Below are 10,051 nucleotides of genomic sequence, written 5' to 3'. Positions count from 1 at the left end.
TCACCTTAAACACTGTTTCAGGGCAAGAGATTGGGTTTTATACTAAAATGTAATGCATTATAAGGTGCATATTTATATTGCAACTCTGTTCTTTACCTTTTACAAACTTTGAAACAGCTTTGTATTCACCTCAAACACTGTTTCAGGGCAAGAGATTGGGTTTTATACTAAAATTTAATGCATTATAAGGTGCATATTTATATTGCAACTCTGTTCTTTACCTTTTTCACACAATGATACAGCTTTGTATTCGCCTTAAACACTTTCAGGGCAAGAGATTGTGTTTTAGACTAAAATGTAATGCATTATAAGATGCATATTTATATTGCAACTCTGTTCTTTACCTTTTACACACTGTGAAACAGCTTTGTATTCACCTTAAACACTTTCAGGTTAAAAGATTGTGTTTTAGAATAAAATGTCATGCATTATAATAAGAATCTTTACATTGCAACTCTGTTCTTTAGCTTTTACATTCATTGAAACAGCGTTTCAAAGCTTTCTAATCGCCTTAATCACTGTTTCTGGGCAAGATATTGTGTTTTAGACTAAAATGTAATGCATTATAAGAAGAATATTTACATTGCAACTCTGTTCTTTAGCTTTTACACTCATTGAAACAGCTTTTCAAAGCATTGTAATCGCCTTAAACACTGTTTCAGGGCAAGAGATTGTGCTTTGGACTAAAATGTAATGCATTATAAGAAGAATCTTTACTTTGAAACTCTGTTCTTTAGCTTTTATACTCATTGAAACAGCGTTTCAAAGCATTTTAATCGCCTTAATCACTATTTAAGGGCAAGTGATTGTGCTTAGGACTAAAATGTAATTCATTATAATAAGTATATTTCTATTGCAACTGTACTTTACCTTTTACACACTTTGAAACAGCGTTGTATTCACCTTAAACACTGTTTCAGGGCAAGAGATTGTGTTTAATACTAAAATGTAATTCATTATAAGAAGAATATTTACATTGCAACTCTGTTCTTTAGCTTTTACACTCATTGAAACAGCGTTTCAAAATATTGTATTCGCCTTAAACACTGTTTAAGGGCAAAGGATTGTGTTTTAGAATAAAATGTAATTCATTATAAGAAGAATATTTTTATTGCAACTCTGTTCTTTACCTTTTTCACACTATGATACAGCTTTGTATTCGCCTTAAACACTGTTTCAGGGCAAGAGATTGTGTTTTAGACTAAAATGTAATGCATTATAAGATGCATATTTATATTGCAACTCTGTTCTTTACCTTTTACACACTTTGAAACAGCTTTGTATTCACCTTAAACACTGTTTCAGGGCAAGAGATTGGGTTTTATACTAAAATGTAAAGCATTATAAGGTGCATATTTATATTGCAACTCTGTTCTTTACCTTTTTCACACTATGATACAGCTTTGTATTTGCCTTAAACACTTTCAGGGCAAGAGATTGTGTTTTAGACTAAAATGTAATGCATTATAAGATGCATATTTATATTGCAACTCTGTTCTTTACCTTTTACACACTTTGAAACAGCTTTGTATTCACCTTAAACACTTTCAGGGCAAGAGATTGTGTTTTAGACTAAAATGTAATGCATTATAATAAGAATCTTTACATTGCAACTCTGTTCTTTAGCTTTTACATTCATTGAAACAGCGTTTCAAAGCTTTCTAATCGCCTTAATCACTGTTTCTGGGCAAGATATTGTGCTTAGGACAAAAATGTAATGCATTACATGAAGAATCTTTACTTTCAAACTCTGTTCTTTTCCTTTTTCACACTATGATACAGCTTTGTATTCGCCGTAAACACTTTCAGGGCAAGAGATTGTGTTTTAGACTAAAATGTAATGCATTATAAGAAGAATCTTTACTTTGAAACTCTGTTCTTTAGCTTTTACATTCATTGAAACAGCGTTTCAAAGCATTGTAATCGCATTAAACACTTTCAGGGCAAGAGATTGTGTTTTAGATTAAAATATAATGCATTATAAGATGCATATTTATATTGCAACTCTGTTCTTTACGTTTTTCACACTATGATACAGCTTTGTATTCGCCTTAAACACTTTCAGGGCAAGAGATTGTGTTTTAGACGAAATTGTAATGCATTATAAGAATATTTATATTGCAACTCTGTTCTTTACCTTTTTACACTCTTTGAAACAGCGTTTCAAAGCATTGTAATTGCATAAAACACTGTTTAAGGGCAAGAGATTGTATTTTAGACTAAACTCTAATGCATTATAAGAAGAATCTTTACTTTGAAACTCTGTTCTTTACCTTTTTACACTCATTGAGACAGCGTTTCAAAGCATTGTAATCGCATTAAACACTGTTTAAGGGCAAGAGATTGTTTTTTAGCCTAAAATGTAATGCATTATAATAAGAATCTTTACATTGCAACTCTGTTCTTTAGCTTTTACATTCATTGAAACAGCGTTTCAAAGCTTTCTAATCGCATTAATCACTGTTTCAGGGCAATAGATTGTTCTTAGGACTAAAATGTAATGCATTATAAGATGCATATTTATATTGCAACTCTGTTCTTTACCTTTTACAATCTTTGAAACAGCTTTGTATTCACCTTAAACACTGTTTCAGGGCAAGAGATTGGGTTTTATACTAAAATGTAAAGCATTATAAGGTGCATATTTATATTGCAACTCTGTTCTTTACCTTTTTCACACTATGATACAGCTTTGTATTTGCCTTAAACACTTTCAGGGCAAGAGATTGTGTTTTAGACTAAAATGTAATGCATTATATGAAGAATCTTTACTTTGAAACTCTGTTCTTTAGCTTTTACATTCATTGAAACAGCGTTTCAAAGCTTTCTAATCGCCTTATTCACTATTTAAGGGCAAGTGATTGTGCTTAGGACTGAAATGTAATTCATTATAATAATTATATTTCTATTGCAACTGTACTTTACCTTTTACACACTTTGAAACAGCGTTGTATTCACCTTAAACACTGTTTCAGGGCAAGAGATTGGGTTTTAGACTAAAATGTAATGCATTATAAGATGCATATTTATATTGCAACTCTGTTCTTTACCTTTTACACACTTTGAAACAGCTTTGTATTCACCTTAAACACTGTTTCAGGGCAAGAGATTGGGTTTTATACTAAAATGTAAAGCATTATAAGGTGCATATTTATATTGCAACTCTGTTCTTTACCTTTTTCACACTATGATACAGCTTTGTATTTGCCTTAAACACTTTCAGGGCAAGAGATTGTGTTTTAGACTAAAATGTAATGCATTATAAGATGCATATTTATATTGCAACTCTGTTCTTTACCTTTTACACACTTTGAAACAGCTTTGTATTCGCCTTAAACACTTTCAGGGCAAGAGATTGTGTTTTAGACTAAAATGTAATGCATTATAATAAGAATCTTTACATTGCAACTCTGTTCTTTAGCTTTTACATTCATTGAAACAGCGTTTCAAAGCTTTCTAATCGCCTTAATCACTGTTTCTGGGCAAGATATTGTGCTTAGGACAAAAATGTAATGCATTACATGAAGAATCTTTACTTTCAAACTCTGTTCTTTTCCTTTTTCACACTATGATACAGCTTTGTATTCGCCTTAAACACTTTCAGGGCAAGAGATTGTGCTTTGGACTAAAATGTAATGCATTATAAGAAGAATCTTTACTTTGAAACTCTGTTCTTTAGCTTTTACATTCATTGAAACAGCGTTTCAAAGCATTGTAATCGCATTAAACACTTTCAGGGCAAGAGATTGTGTTTTAGATTAAAATATAATGCATTATAAGATGCATATTTATATTGCAACTCTGTTCTTTACCTTTTTCACACTATGATACAGCTTTGTATTCGCCTTAAACACTTTCAGGGCAAGAGATTGTGTTTTAGACGAAATTGTAATGCATTATAAGAATATTTATATTGCAACTCTGTTCTTTACCTTTTTACACTCTTTGAAACAGCGTTTCAAAGCATTGTAATTGCATAAAACACTGTTTAAGGGCAAGAGATTGTATTTTAGACTAAAATGTAATGCATTATAAGAAGAATCTTTACTTTGAAACTGTGTTCATTACCATTATACACTCATCGAAACAGCGTTTCAAAGCATTGTAATCGCATTAAACACTGTTTCAGGGCAAGAGATTGTGTTTTAGACTAAACTCTAATGCATTATAAGAAGAATCTTTACTTTGAAACTCTGTTCTTTACCTTTTTACACTCATTGAGACAGCGTTTCAAAGAATTGTAATCGCATTAAACACTGTTTAAGGGCAAGAGATTGTTTTTTAGCCTAAAATGTAATGCATTATAATAAGAATCTTTACATTGCAACTCTGTTCTTTAGCTTTTACATTCATTGAAACAGCGTTTCAAAGCTTTCTAATCGCCTTAATCACTGTTTCAGGGCAAGAGATTGTTCTTAGGACTAAAATGTAATGCATTATATGAAGAATCTTTACTTTCAAACTCTGTTCTTTACCTTTTACACACTTTGAAACAGCTTTGTATTCGCCTTAAACACTTTCAGGGCAAGATATTGTGTTTTAGACTAAAATGTAATGCATTATAAGAATATTTATATTGCAACTCTGTTCTTTACCTTTTTGCACTCATTGAAACAGCATTTCAAAGCATTGTAATCGCATTAAACACTGTTTAAGGGCAAGAGATTTTATTTTAGACTAAAATGTAATGCATTATAAGAAGAATCTTTACTTTGAAACTCTGTTCTTTAGCTTTTACTTTCATTGAAACAGCGTTTCAAAGCTTTCTAATCGCCTTATTCACTATTTAAGGGCAAGTGATTGTGCTTAGGACTGAAATGTAATTCATTATAATAAGTATATTTCTATTGCAACTGTACTTTACCTTTTACACACTTTGAAACAGCGTTGTATTCACCTTAAACACTGTTTCAGGGCAAGAGATTGGGTTTTAGACTAAAATGTAATGCATTATAAGATGCATATTTATATTGCAACTCTGTTCTTTACCTTTTACACACTTTGAAACAGCTTTGTATTCACCTTAAACACTTTCAGGGCAAGAGATTGTGTTTTAGACTAAAATGTAATGCATTATAATAAGAATCTTTACATTGCAACTCTGGTCTTTAGCTTTTACATTCATTGAAACAGCGTTTCAAAGCTTTCTAATCGCCTTATTCACTGTTTCTTGGGCAAGATATTGTGCTTAGGACAAAAATGTAATGCATTACATGAAGAATCTTTACTTTCAAACTCTGTTCTTTACCTTTTTCACAATAAAAACAGCTTTGTATTCGCCTTAAACACATTTTCAGGGCAAGAGATTGTGCTTTGGACTAAAATGTAATGCATTATAAGAAGAATCTTTACTTTGAAACTCTGTTCTTTAGTTTTTACATTCATTGAAACAGCGTTTCAAAGCATTGTAATCGCCTTAAACAAAGTTTCAGGGCAAGAGATTGTGTTTTAGATTAAAATATAATGCATTATAAGATGCATATTTATATTGCAACTCTGTTCTTTACCTTTTTCACACTATGATACAGCTTTGTATTCGTCTTAAACACTTTCAGGGCAAGAGATTGTGTTTTAGACGAAATTGTAATGCATTATAAGAATATTTATATTGCAACTCTGTTCTTTACCTTTTTACACTCTTTGAAACAGCGTTTCAAAGCATTGTAATTGCATAAAACACTGTTTAAGGGCAAGAGATTGTATTTTAGACTAAAATGTAATGCATTATAAGAAGAATCTTTACTTTGAAACTGTGTTCATTACCATTATACACTCATCGAAACAGCGTTTCAAAGCATTGTAATCGCATTAAACACTGTTTCAGGGCAAGAGATTGTGTTTTAGACTAAACTCTAATGCATTATAAGAAGAATCTTTACTTTGAAACTCTGTTCTTTACCTTTTTACACTCATTGAGACAGCGTTTCAAAGCATTGTAATCGCATTAAACACTGTTTAAGGGCAAGAGATTGTTTTTTAGCCTAAAATGTAATGCATTATAATAAGAATCTTTACATTGCAACTCTGTTCTTTAGCTTTTACATTCATTGAAACAGCGTTTCAAAGCTTTCTAATCGCCTTAATCACTGTTTCAGGGCAAGAGATTGTTCTTAGGACTAAAATGTAATGCATTATATGAAGAATCTTTACTTTCAAACTCTGTTCTTTACCTTTTACACACTTTGAAACAGCTTTGTATTCGCCTTAAACACTTTCAGGGCAAGATATTGTGTTTTAGACTAAAATGTAATGCATTATAAGAATATTTATATTGCAACTCTGTTCTTTACCTTTTTGCACTCATTGAAACAGCATTTCAAAGCATTGTAATCGCATTAAACACTGTTTAAGGGCAAGAGATTTTATTTTAGACTAAAATGTAATGCATTATCAGAAGAATCTTTACTTTGAAACTCTGTTCTTTAGCTTTTACTTTCATTGAAACAGCGTTTCAAAGCTTTCTATTCGCCTTAATCAATATTTAAGGGCAAGTGATTGTGCTTAGGACTAAAATGTAATTCATTATAATAAGAATATTTCTATTGCAACTGTACTTTACCTTTTACACACTTTGAAACAGCGTTGTTTTCACCTTAAACACTGTTTCAGGGCAAGAGATTGTGTTTAATACTAAAATGTAATTCATTATAAGAAGAATATTTACATTGCAACTCTGTTCTTTAGCTTTTACACTCATTGAAACAGCGTTTCAAAATATTGTATTCGCCTTAAACACTGTTTAAGGGCAAAGGATTGTGTTTTAGAATAAAATGTAATTCATTATAAGAAGAATATTTTTATTGCAACCCTGTTCTTTACCTTTTTCACACTATGATACAGCTTTGTATTCGCCTTAAACACTTTCAGGGAAAGAGATTGTGCTTAGGACTAAAATGTAATGCATTATATGAAGAATCTTTACTTTCAAAATCTGTTCTTTTCCTTTTACACACTTTGAAACAGCTTTGTATTCGCCTTAAACACTTTCAGGGCAAGATATTGTGTTTTAGACTACAATGTAATGCATTATAAGAAGAATATTTATATTGCAACTCTGTTCTTTAGCTTTTACACTCATTGAAACAGTTTTTCAAAGCATTGTAATCGCGTTATGCACTGTTTCAGGGCAAGAGATTGTGTTTTAGACTAAAATGTAATGCATTATAAGAAGAATCTTTACTTTGAAACTCTGTTCTTTAGCTTTTACATTCATTGAAACAGCGTTTCAAAGCTTTCTATTCGCCTTAATCAATATTTAAGGGCAAGTGATTGTGCTTAGGACTAAAATGTAATTCATTATAATAAGAATATTTCTATTGCAACTGTACTTTACCTTTTACTCACTTTGAAACAGCGTTGTATTCACCTTAAACACTGTTTCAGGGCAAGAGATTGTGTTTAATACTAAAATGTAATTCATTATAAGAAGAATATTTACATTGCAACTCTGTTCTTTAGCTTTTACACTCATTGAAACAGCGTTTCAAAATATTGTATTCGCCTTAAACACTGTTTAAGGGCAAAGGATTGTGTTTTAGAATAAAATGTAATTCATTATAAGAAGAATATTTTTATTGCAACTCTGTTCTTTACCTTTTTCACACTATGATACAGCTTTGTATTCGCCTTAAACACTTTCAGGGAAAGAGATTGTGCTTAGGACTAAAATGTAATGCATTATATGAAGAATCTTTACTTTCAAACTCTGTTCTTTTCCTTTTACACACTTTGAAACAGCTTTGTATTCGCTTTAAACACTTTCAGGGCAAGAGATTGTGTTTTAGACTAAAATGTAATGCATTATAAGAATATTTATATTGCAACTCTGTTCTTTACCTTTTTACACTCATTGAAACAGCGTTTCAAAGCATTGTAATCGCATTAAACACTGTTTAAGGGCAAGAGATTGTATTTTAGACTAAAATGTAATGCATTATAAGAAGAATCTTTACTTTGAAACTGTGTTCATTACCATTATACACTCATCGAAACAGCGTTTCAAAGCATTGTAATCGCATTAAACACTGTTTCAGGGCAAGAGATTGTGTTTTAGACTAAACTCTAATGCATTATAAGAAGAATCTTTACTTTGAAACTCTGTTCTTTACCTTTTTACACTCATTGAGACAGCGTTTCAAAGCATTGTAATCGCATTAAACACTGTTTAAGGGCAAGAGATTGTTTTTTAGCCTAAAATGTAATGCATTATAATAAGAATCTTTACATTGCATATCTGTTGTTTAGCTTTTACATTCATTGAAACAGCGTTTCAAAGCTTTCTAATCGCCTTAATCACTGTTTCAGGGCAAGAGATTGTGCTTAGGACTAAAATGTAATGCATTATATGAAGAATCTTTACTTTCAAACTCTGTTCTTTACCTTTTTCACAATATAAAACAGCTTTGTATTCGCCTTAAACACTGTTTCAGGGCAAGAGATTGTGTTTTAGACTAAAATGTAATGCATTATAAGATGCATATTTATATTGCAACTCTGTTCTTTACTTTACAAACTTTGAAACAGCTTTGTATTTACCTTAAACACTGTTTCAGGGCAAGAGATTGTGTTTTAGATTAAAATATAATGCATTATAAAATGCATATTTATATTGCAACTCTGTTCTTTACCTTTTTCACACTATGATACAGCTTTGTATTCGCCTTAAACAATTTCAGGGTAAGAGATTGTTTTTTAGACGAAATTGTAATGCATTATAATAAGAATCTTTACATTGCAACTCTGTTCTTTAGATTTTATATTCATTGAAACAGTGTTTCAAAGCTTTCTAATCGCCTTAATCACTGTTTCAGGGCAAGAGATTGTGCTTAGGACTAAAATGTAATGCATTATATGAAGAATCTTTGCTTTCAGACTCTGTTCTTTACCTTTTTCACAATATAAAACAGCTTTGTATTCGCCTTAAACACTGTTTCAGGGCAAGAGATTGTGTTTTAGACTAAAATGTAATGCATTATAAGAAGAATCTTTACTTTGAAACTCCGTTCTTTAGCTTTTACATTCATTGAAACAACGTTTCAAAGCTTTCTAATCGCCTTAATCACTATTTAAGGGCAAGTGATTGTGCTTAGGACTAAAATGTAATTCATTATAATAAGGATATTTACATTGCAACTCTGTTCTTTAGCATTTACACTCATTGAAACAGCGTTTAAAAATTTTCTATTCGCCTTAAACACTGTTTAAGGGCAAAGGATTGTGTTTTAGACTAAAATGTAATTCATTATAAGAAGAATATTTTTATTGCAACTCTGTTCTTTACCTTTTTCACACTATGATACAGCTTTGTATTCACCTTAAACACTTTCAGGGAAAGAGATTGTGCTTAGAACTAAAATGTAATGCATTATTTGAAGAATCTTTACTTTCAAACTTTGTTCTTTTCCTTTTACACACTTTGAAACAGCTTTGTATTCGCCTTAAACACTTTCAGGGCAAGAGATTGTGTTTTAGACTAAAATGTAATGCATTATAAGAATATTTATATTGCAACTCTGTTCTTTACCTTTTTACACTCTTTGAAACAGCGTTTCAAAGCATTGTAATCGCATTAAACACTGTTTAAGGGCAAGAGATTGTAATTTAGACTAAAATGTAATGCATTATAAGAAGAATCTTTACTTTGAAATTGTGTTCATTACCATTATACACTAATCGAAACAGCGTTTCAAAGCATTGTAATCGCATTAAACACTGTTTCAGGGCAAGAGATTGTGTTTTAAACTAAACTCTAATGCATTATAAGAAGAATCTTTACTTTGAAACTCTGTTCTTTACCTTTTTACACTCATTGAGACAGCGTTTCAAAGCATTGTAATCGCATTAAACACTGTTTAAGGGCAAGAGATTGTTGTTTAGCCTAAAATGTAATGCATTATAATAAGAATCTTTACATTGCAACTCTGTTCTTTAGCTTTTACATTCATTGAAACAGCGTTTCAAAGCTTTCTAATCGCCTTAATCACTGTTTCAGGGCAAGAGATTGTGCTTAGGACTAAAATGTAATGCATTATATGAAGAATCTTTACTTTCA

The sequence above is a fragment of the Electrophorus electricus genome, chromosome 22, assembly GCF_013358815.1.
Source record: "Electrophorus electricus isolate fEleEle1 chromosome 22, fEleEle1.pri, whole genome shotgun sequence".
In the NCBI taxonomy this organism is placed as follows: Eukaryota; Metazoa; Chordata; class Actinopteri; order Gymnotiformes; family Gymnotidae; genus Electrophorus; species Electrophorus electricus.
This window is presented reverse-complemented; position numbering follows the sequence as displayed.